The sequence below is a fragment of the Ailuropoda melanoleuca genome, chromosome 11 (genome assembly GCF_002007445.2).
Source record: "Ailuropoda melanoleuca isolate Jingjing chromosome 11, ASM200744v2, whole genome shotgun sequence".
NCBI lineage: Eukaryota > Metazoa > Chordata > Mammalia > Carnivora > Ursidae > Ailuropoda > Ailuropoda melanoleuca.
In genome coordinates, this window is record NC_048228.1 from 14,387,532 (window position 1) to 14,395,647 (window position 8,116).

Genomic DNA, 8,116 nt, shown 5'->3' on the forward strand with positions numbered 1-8,116 from the left:
TCAACTAAGATTATGTTTCTTACACCAAAATTTTTCATTAAGTAGTTTTTTGAAATCAGAGGGTAGAATAGGAGTGGATTAGGTCACTGCAACTTTTCCTGTGAAGTGCACATTCCAAGTTGAATATGACAGAGCCTGACTTGCAGGGAATTTTCAGTCCCAAAATTAAGATAATGATCATTAAAACTGATTTCACTTCATTCTTTCCAAATCCATTTTATCCTGTTTTAGCAATAAATGAAATCCAGATGTTGGAATGATGGAAGATACTTTGTTTTAAGCCCTGTAAAACAGACACACGCTTTCTAGTTAGTATAACCATTCATTTAAAAAACAAACCCTTTAGTTTCTTTACAGAATTGTTTTGGCTAAGGAAACCCTGGGGTGTAAATCATTAAGGGTTACCAATAGCTTTCAAGAGATGAGTAAATAAATCGTGGATACCCAAAGTCGTGGTATAACCCGAAGTCACAAAATAACACTGTCTCAGAGTTTTAAGTCACTTTTGTTCAAAGACTGATAAAATTTATAGTATGGTAAACGTGCTTTTGTCACAGAATTAGTGGAATGACAAATACACAGATGTTAATATTCAAGATGCAAAATAAATTCAGTATAACATCTGACTAACAATATTCATCATTAAAGATTAGTAGAACAAATCATTAATAAGAATTATAAGATTTTAGGGGCACCTGGGTGGCACAGCGGTTAAGCATCTGCCTTCGGCTCAGGGCGTGATCCTGGCGTTATGGGATCGAGCCCCACATCAGGCTCCTCTGCTATGAGCCTGCTTCTTCCTCTCCCACTCCCCCTGCTTGTGTTCCCTCTCTCGCTGGCTGTCTCTATCTCTGTCAAATAAAAAAAAAAAAAAAAAAAAAAAAGAATTATAAGATTTTAAAGTGGAAGCATACAGGTAATAACTGTCCATACAACAACACTAGTATTATTTTGGTCCAAGGACAACTAATCTCAACAACCTTGAGCCAGTAAATCATTTCCTTTCTTTGGCTTATGAGTCTGTTTGTGAACTACTTACCACTACTTCATCTGTCTGTGGAAGGAGAGAGAAACGTTAACTGTTTCAAAGTCTATCTGCTCTTGAGGGAAAGAAACTACATGGAAACCATGCTTATTAAATAATACATTATCAAATATAAATTATTATATTCTTCAGATGAATTTCAAGGAAAACATGCACCATGAACTACATAAATATGCATGTGGGAACTGTTCTATTAACAGAAAGATGAAGTAAATGACCATCTATAATAAATGTACTGTTTTTAAAAAATCTGTAGCAGCCTCTGCGTGGCTCAGTCAGTTAAGCAGCTGACTCTTGGTTTTGGCTCAGGTCATGATCTCGGGGTCCTGGGATCGAGCCCTAGGTCAGGCTCTGCGTTCAGTGGAAAGTCGGCTTGAGGATTTCTCTCTCTCTCTCCTTCTGCCCCTCCCCCACTTACTCTCTCTCCTTCTCTCTCTAAAAAATAAATAAATAAGTCTTTTTAAAAAATCTGTAGGGATGACTGATTGATATTGAAGCATTTACTTTGCCTAGTCTCTTTGTAACAAATAATACATTTTTTTTAAACACAAATAGTTAAAGGGGTGGTCTATGACTGAAAAAAATTAAACAATAGGTACAATCAGGAATCTGCTCCCTACCCTTAAAATAAACTGTTTGGCAGGGCACCTGGGTGGCTCAGTGGGTTAAGTGGTGGACTCTTGATTGATCTCAGGGTTGTGAGATCAAGCCCTACCTCAGGCCCTGTGCTGAACATGGAGTGTGCTTAAGATTCTTTCTCCCTCTCCCTCTGCAACCCCCCCAAATAAATAAATAAATCTTTTGGCATTATTCTTTAACCAACCATGCCATTTGACCTAAATAACACATAATAATATAGATAAATATACTAATATCTTTCAGTACCTTTGGACATTTAAAAGAAAATGATTGAGTTCAATGTATATTTTTGCATAAATTGAAGGTAATTCAAATATGCAGTCATTCAGCTATAATATATTAGACACTAGAGATACAAACTCTTGGTTCCTGCCTTCATGGTATCCAAGATCTAGAGCAGGACTTGGCAAACTATGAAGTGAGGGCCTTAGCTCTCTGTGACAACCTCTCTGCAGTCTCAGTGCAAAAGCAGCCACAGACTATCTGGAAATGATACTGTGACTGCATTGTAACAGAACTTTACTTCCAAAACAGGCAAGAGCATATTTGGCCCGTGAGCTGAAGCTTGCTGATCAGTGGTTAGAATAAAGGAAAAATAATATAATTAACTAACAAAATCATAATATTAAAAGATAGTTCCTTGGAACTGTGTTTGTGAATATTAGGCGATATCTTTCAGCAGAACAAAATGGCCACAGAGACTACTAGAAAAGCCAAGCACACTTTTAAAAACACCCATTTAAAGATGTCAAAAGTGGGACACCTGGGTGGCTCGGTCAGTTGAGCATCAGACTCTCGATTTCGGCTCCAGTCATGATCTCAGGGTCATGAGACTGAGCCTCACATCAGGCTCAGTGCTCAGGGTGGAGTTTGCTGGAGATTCTCTCCCTCTCCGTCTGCCTTTCCCCCATCATTTGTGCACTCTCACTCTCTCTCTCCTCTCAAAATAAATTAATTTAAAAAAAAGACATCAGAAGTGCTGAACCAACCACGATTAGGAGGTGCCAATTTTCCAGAGAAGGACAAGAATACAGATTTTGCCAGGCGGGCACTGCAATCAGGGGAAAAAACAAATCAGCAGAGCCTTTGTTGATCCCTTGGGGCAGTGCAGTGGTTCTCAGGGGTAATTTGCCTCCAGGGGACATCTGACAATGTCTGAAGCCATTTTTTGATTATCATGGTGTTGGGGAGGGGATGGTTTGGTTTGGGCATCTAGTGTGTAGCAGCCAGGGACGCAGCTAAATGCCCTGCAAAGCAACAACCCCCACTCCCGATGAAAATTATCTGGCTCTAAATGTCAGTAATACCTAATTTGAAAAACCCTGGGCTACAGAAACAAAACTGAAGGCTTAGAATCTTACATACACACTTGCCCCAAGTGTATATAATTCTTAATCCCGATTTGGGTTAGAGATTTTCTAGCAATCACTGTGTTAGATTCCTACAGTCTCAGATCTGGAATATTCCTGCCTCTATTAAATTCCACACATGAAGTGTTCTGAATCGTCTTCATTCCCCCAGGTCCCAATTCCCCTACAGCTACATTCATTCTCAGCAAAACACCTTATCACTTACCTTAATGATTCGGTTAGGATCATCCTATGGGGGTGGGAGTGGGGGAAGGGGGTAACAGGGCGATGGGTATTAAGGAGGGCACGTGTTGTGATGAGCACTGGGTGTTACAGGTAACTAATGAATCGTTTAACACTACATCAAAAAATAATGATGTACTATACAGTGGTTAACTGAACATGATAAAAAAATAAAAATTAAAAAATAAAAAATAAAATCACCCTACAAAGTGCTCTCCTTCCTTCCGTTCCACATAATATTTTTTTCTGTAACTTCAGGCATTTTTTTCCATCTTTAGTAAAGTATTTCTTCTTTTTAGGTTATTCTATCTCCTTCCTTTTGTAGTTATTGAAAAAGGAGTCAACATATGCTGTGTCTACTTTCTTATAATCTAGTGCCTTCTTAGCCAAGTATTAATTGTTATACCAATGGTCTTCCTTCAGCCACAATACTTAACACTGCTACAAAACTCCTATGTTCTTCTCTGACATTTACCAAGCTGATTCTCCTGTGATCTTTCCCCCCTTTCCCCACCCCACAAGGTTCGGTGTTCAGTCTGTCAGTTACCGTACTGCGCCTCTCCGCTTCAAACCCACCCTTCCACATTCTGCGCTGTGACGCTTCAGCTTGAGCTCGGACTCAAATTGGTATTTCGGCTTTGCCTGCGGCTGCTTATTAAGTCTGCCAACAGGGGGCGTTGGAGGGAGCTTGTGACGCCAGAGAAGGGAGCAGTGTCTTTTTCCTACCTGATTGATTCCTGTTCGGACCGCGGTTAGTTCCAATAGCAGCCGTTGATTTCAGTTTGTAGTTATTCCAACACTTGCAAAACCAGTCGTAGGACTCCTCTCAGACACAGCACCAGACAAGCAGCAAGCCCTCCTCAGAGGTCTGGGCCGGCCCCACGAAGTCCCACCTTCAAACTTCATGTTTTCTTCCCTCTGTTCCCCTAGACCTATCTGGCGCGCCGGGGCAGAGTGACGTCTTGCAGTTGCTACCTCCATAATGTGCCCTTGTGCTCTTACTTCCCTTTTCAATGACCTAAAAATAGAGCCAGTAATCCATAGAATAGACAGTATTATAGCCAGTGTCATCTTGTTTATGCCACAGGATAGTAATGTAACTTGCTTTCATCTTAGAACACTTTGAGTTTACTTTTCCCCTAACTGACACGAAGGATATATGAAATCTTGATGTTCACTGAAATTGATACTAATCACAGGAAACGGTTGGGCCTGTAAGGCTTAACTCACAGCCAAGTTCACCCTTTCATTGAGTCTCCAGATCAGGCCTCCATGACTTGTTCTGGGATGAGGGTGGTGATAGTGTGGGCAGAGGGTGGACCTAAAACTGGAAGTTTGAAACACTGAATGAGGGGGGTGGGGTTTTTTTTGGTGACTTACATATAAACCTTGATGGAATGAGCACATTTAGGCTAAACTAAAAACATCCGTAATAGATGCCTCATGATGCATCAGGCATTACGTTAATAAAACTGAAAATTCACTCATTCAGGCTTATTTATTGTACTATCCCCAAGACACCCAGGAATCATGACTGTTCAAAGAAAGTTTACAGATGTGGTAACATCATAGGAGAGCTTGCTGTAGGTTGACTTGTGAGGCCACTGTGAAGGGAATCAAGACTGAAAGGCCCTGAAACGCATACCCCCAAAATAACTCAAACATATACCTATCATTTTGCATCTGTAGGCCTATGTAACTGGGAATGTAGGCCTTTATAAGGAAAGGGATCTTTGGGCCTAGAAACAGGAAAGCTGGAAATATAGGATATCTGCCACCAAAAATAACAGAGCAGAACAGGTGTCCTGAGAGTTTCTAGGCCTTCCCATATCAGGAAATTGTGAGGAGACAATATGCATTAAAACGTTATAAGGGTGGGGGCAGGGCTTATATGAGAACTCTCTGCACTTTCCTTTCCTGAAATGGTTCTTAAAAAAAAATAATGTCCATCGCTTCTCGGCCTTTTGGCTAAGATCAAGTGCAGTAAAAAAAATAATGTCCTTTTAAAAAAATGTTGTAAGTTTTCTTGAACATTGTGATTTTTTAGTCTGATCATTTTTATCAAGACTCTGTCCCACAGTGAGTAACAGTAAAATTCTTAAATGAAAAGTGTCTCCTATGCTTGTTTTTAGGGAGGTAGGAGCTAGCGAGATAATATCCTCCTCATTATAGAGTCAGCGAACACCAGAGAAGATACTAATGATATCAAAGAGAATGATTGATAAGGCTGAAGCCACTGGGCGTGTAGAGCAGGGAAGAAATGAACACAAGGAAAATCAGCCTAGCATCAAGAACTGACCTTGAGAAATTAATGGTCTGGAACCCCTGTGGTTCTCAATTATGCTGAAGTATAAACTTGGAAGAAAGCAAGAGAAATGCAAGGAAGAAATGGCCACCACTTCTTGATTCCCACAGTCTAATTGCATTATTATTCTCCCAACATTACAATCAAGGTATAAGTCAAGGTAGTCAAAGACCCCTTCAAAAAGCTGTCTTTGTAATAAATAAAAATACTCTAAGTGTATCTTAGTTATGATATAATAATAAATATTATTCAAATAAATGGTTCTAGAAAAATCTATAGGACCATTAGTGTAAAAACATTCTACTCAACTGGAAATTAAATACAAGCTTAAACTTTACTCTGAATTTTCAGAGATTTTTAAAACTAATTTTCATGTTATGTTGATCTGTGAAGAAATTAAAAATGTTAGTAATTTCACAGATTACTTAAAATATTTGATTTTTTTTAAAAAAATATAAAGAATCCTGTTTTGATGAACCATATGCTCTGTGTAGTTTTTTACTGGCAAATCCAGAAATTTTTCCATCAAAGACTATCTACTGACAAATGCAATCCAATCTACTCTTAATTTATTGTGTTTTGGCTGGACTTTGGGGTTATCATTTTCTTACTTACACATCATGCACACCTATCATAGTTCATCCTACCCTCTGCTTAATATGTTTACCATTTAATGAAGTTTCCTGGAGAATTGACTTGCTCTGTCTGGCTGTTACTTATGCCCATTTATGAATAATTCCTTGAAGGATTTTCTCACATTTAGTGTTTCTTTTGCACTGCTTTGTTAAATTATCCCAGTGCCTTACTGGGTTTTTACCCCAAAGCTACAGACGTAGTGAAGAGAAGGGCCATGTGCACCCCAATGTTCATAGCAGCATTGTCCACAATAGCTAAACTGTGGAAGGAGCCGAGATGCCCTTCAACAAAGGAATGGATAAAGAAGATGTGGTCCATATATACAATGGAATATTACTCAGCCATCAGAAAAATTACCCAACATTTGCAGTAACATGGATGGGACTAGAGGAGATTATGCTAAGTGAAATAAGTCAAGCAGAGAAAGACAATTATCATATGGTTTCACTCATTTATGGAACATAAGGAATAGCAGGGAGATCGGTAGGAGAAGGAAGGGAAGAATGAAGGGGGGGTGGTAAACAGAAGGGGAATGAACCACGAAAGACTATGGACTCTGCGAAACAAACTGAGGGCTTCAGAGGGGAGGGGTTGAGGGGATGGGCTAGTCTGGTGATGGGTATTAAGGAGGGCACTTATTGCATGGAGCACTGGGTGTTATAAACAAACAATGAATCATGAAACACTACATCAAAAATTAATGATGTACTGTATGGTGACTAACATAAGAAAAATTTAAGAAAAAAAATTATCCCAGTGCCTTTAGTGCAAAAACTCAAAGAAGAAATGCTTATCTATATTATGTTCCATTGATGTTTAAAAAAGAATAAAGACAAATTCTATAGCTATTGCCACAAGTTTAATACAATATAATCATATAAATAGCTTAACTATACATTTATTAATTAATTACTTTGAAGCCAACAAAACACTATTTTTATGTAAATATATAAATATACTATATATTTATTTGAAATACTTAATGATCTAGAGTGATTTCTATGCATCTTAGTATCAACTGCGGCTTAATATGAAGCTTTGCTAGTGAGGAGGCCTTGATTATCCTGTGGCAGGTTTTACAATACTCCCTAACAAATCCATAGGCATCTCAGAATTAGATCTATACCAATTCCAAAGAACAAGAAGATACAGGGTTACTCATTTTAAAAAGCATTTATGGAGAGCTATCAATGTGTTTGACCCTATTAGATGGCCCAATAAATAGAGAAATCATTTTACAGGACATTTTTCAAGTACCTACTGTGTACCTTGCACAAAGTGCTAGGTGCTGGGGATAAAGGTGAGTAAAACATGACCCCTACCCACAAACAACTCACTAGTTAACTGGGGAACTAGGTAGAAATGGAAATTACAATATACTATATGACACGTGCTACAGTAGAGGTTTACTATATTACGGTATCTCAGAAGAAAACAATTTTGCTGGTGATGAAAGGGGTGCTTATGGGATACTGCCAAGAGAAAAACTGAGCTGGAATTTTGTATACAGAAAGAGATGGGAAGGAAGGGGGAGTGAAGAGAAAGAGAGTGAGTAGAAGGGAGGTAGAAGGTAAGAAGGTAGGCGAGGAGGGAAGCAGAGAGCAAGAAAGAGAAAAAGAGAAGGAGGAAGGCTGAAGGATACTGCTGGCCGAGAGAAATCCTAACAAGGACATGGAGACACAAATGGGCATGAACATTTAAGGACTCGCCGAGAGGTGCAGCCGGAGAATGAAGGCTGGAGCAGTGAGCGGTGTCCCGGGTGCTAGAAGCTAGTCGGAAGAGTTGATTGGGGTCAGATTAAAAGGTCCTTGGTGCCACGATAGACTTTGGACTTTATCTTAAAGCAACAAAGGGCTAACAAACATTTTTAAACAAATAAGAAATTGAGGGATGGATTTC

At 39.1% G+C, this 8,116-nt stretch overlaps 1 pseudogene; it reads left to right on the plus strand.

The window, feature by feature from the left end:
* The first annotated feature begins 5,224 nt into the window (after positions 1-5,224).
* LOC117804523 lies at positions 5,225-5,376 on the plus strand (annotated as a pseudogene).
* Positions 5,377-8,116: the final 2,740 nt, after the last annotated feature.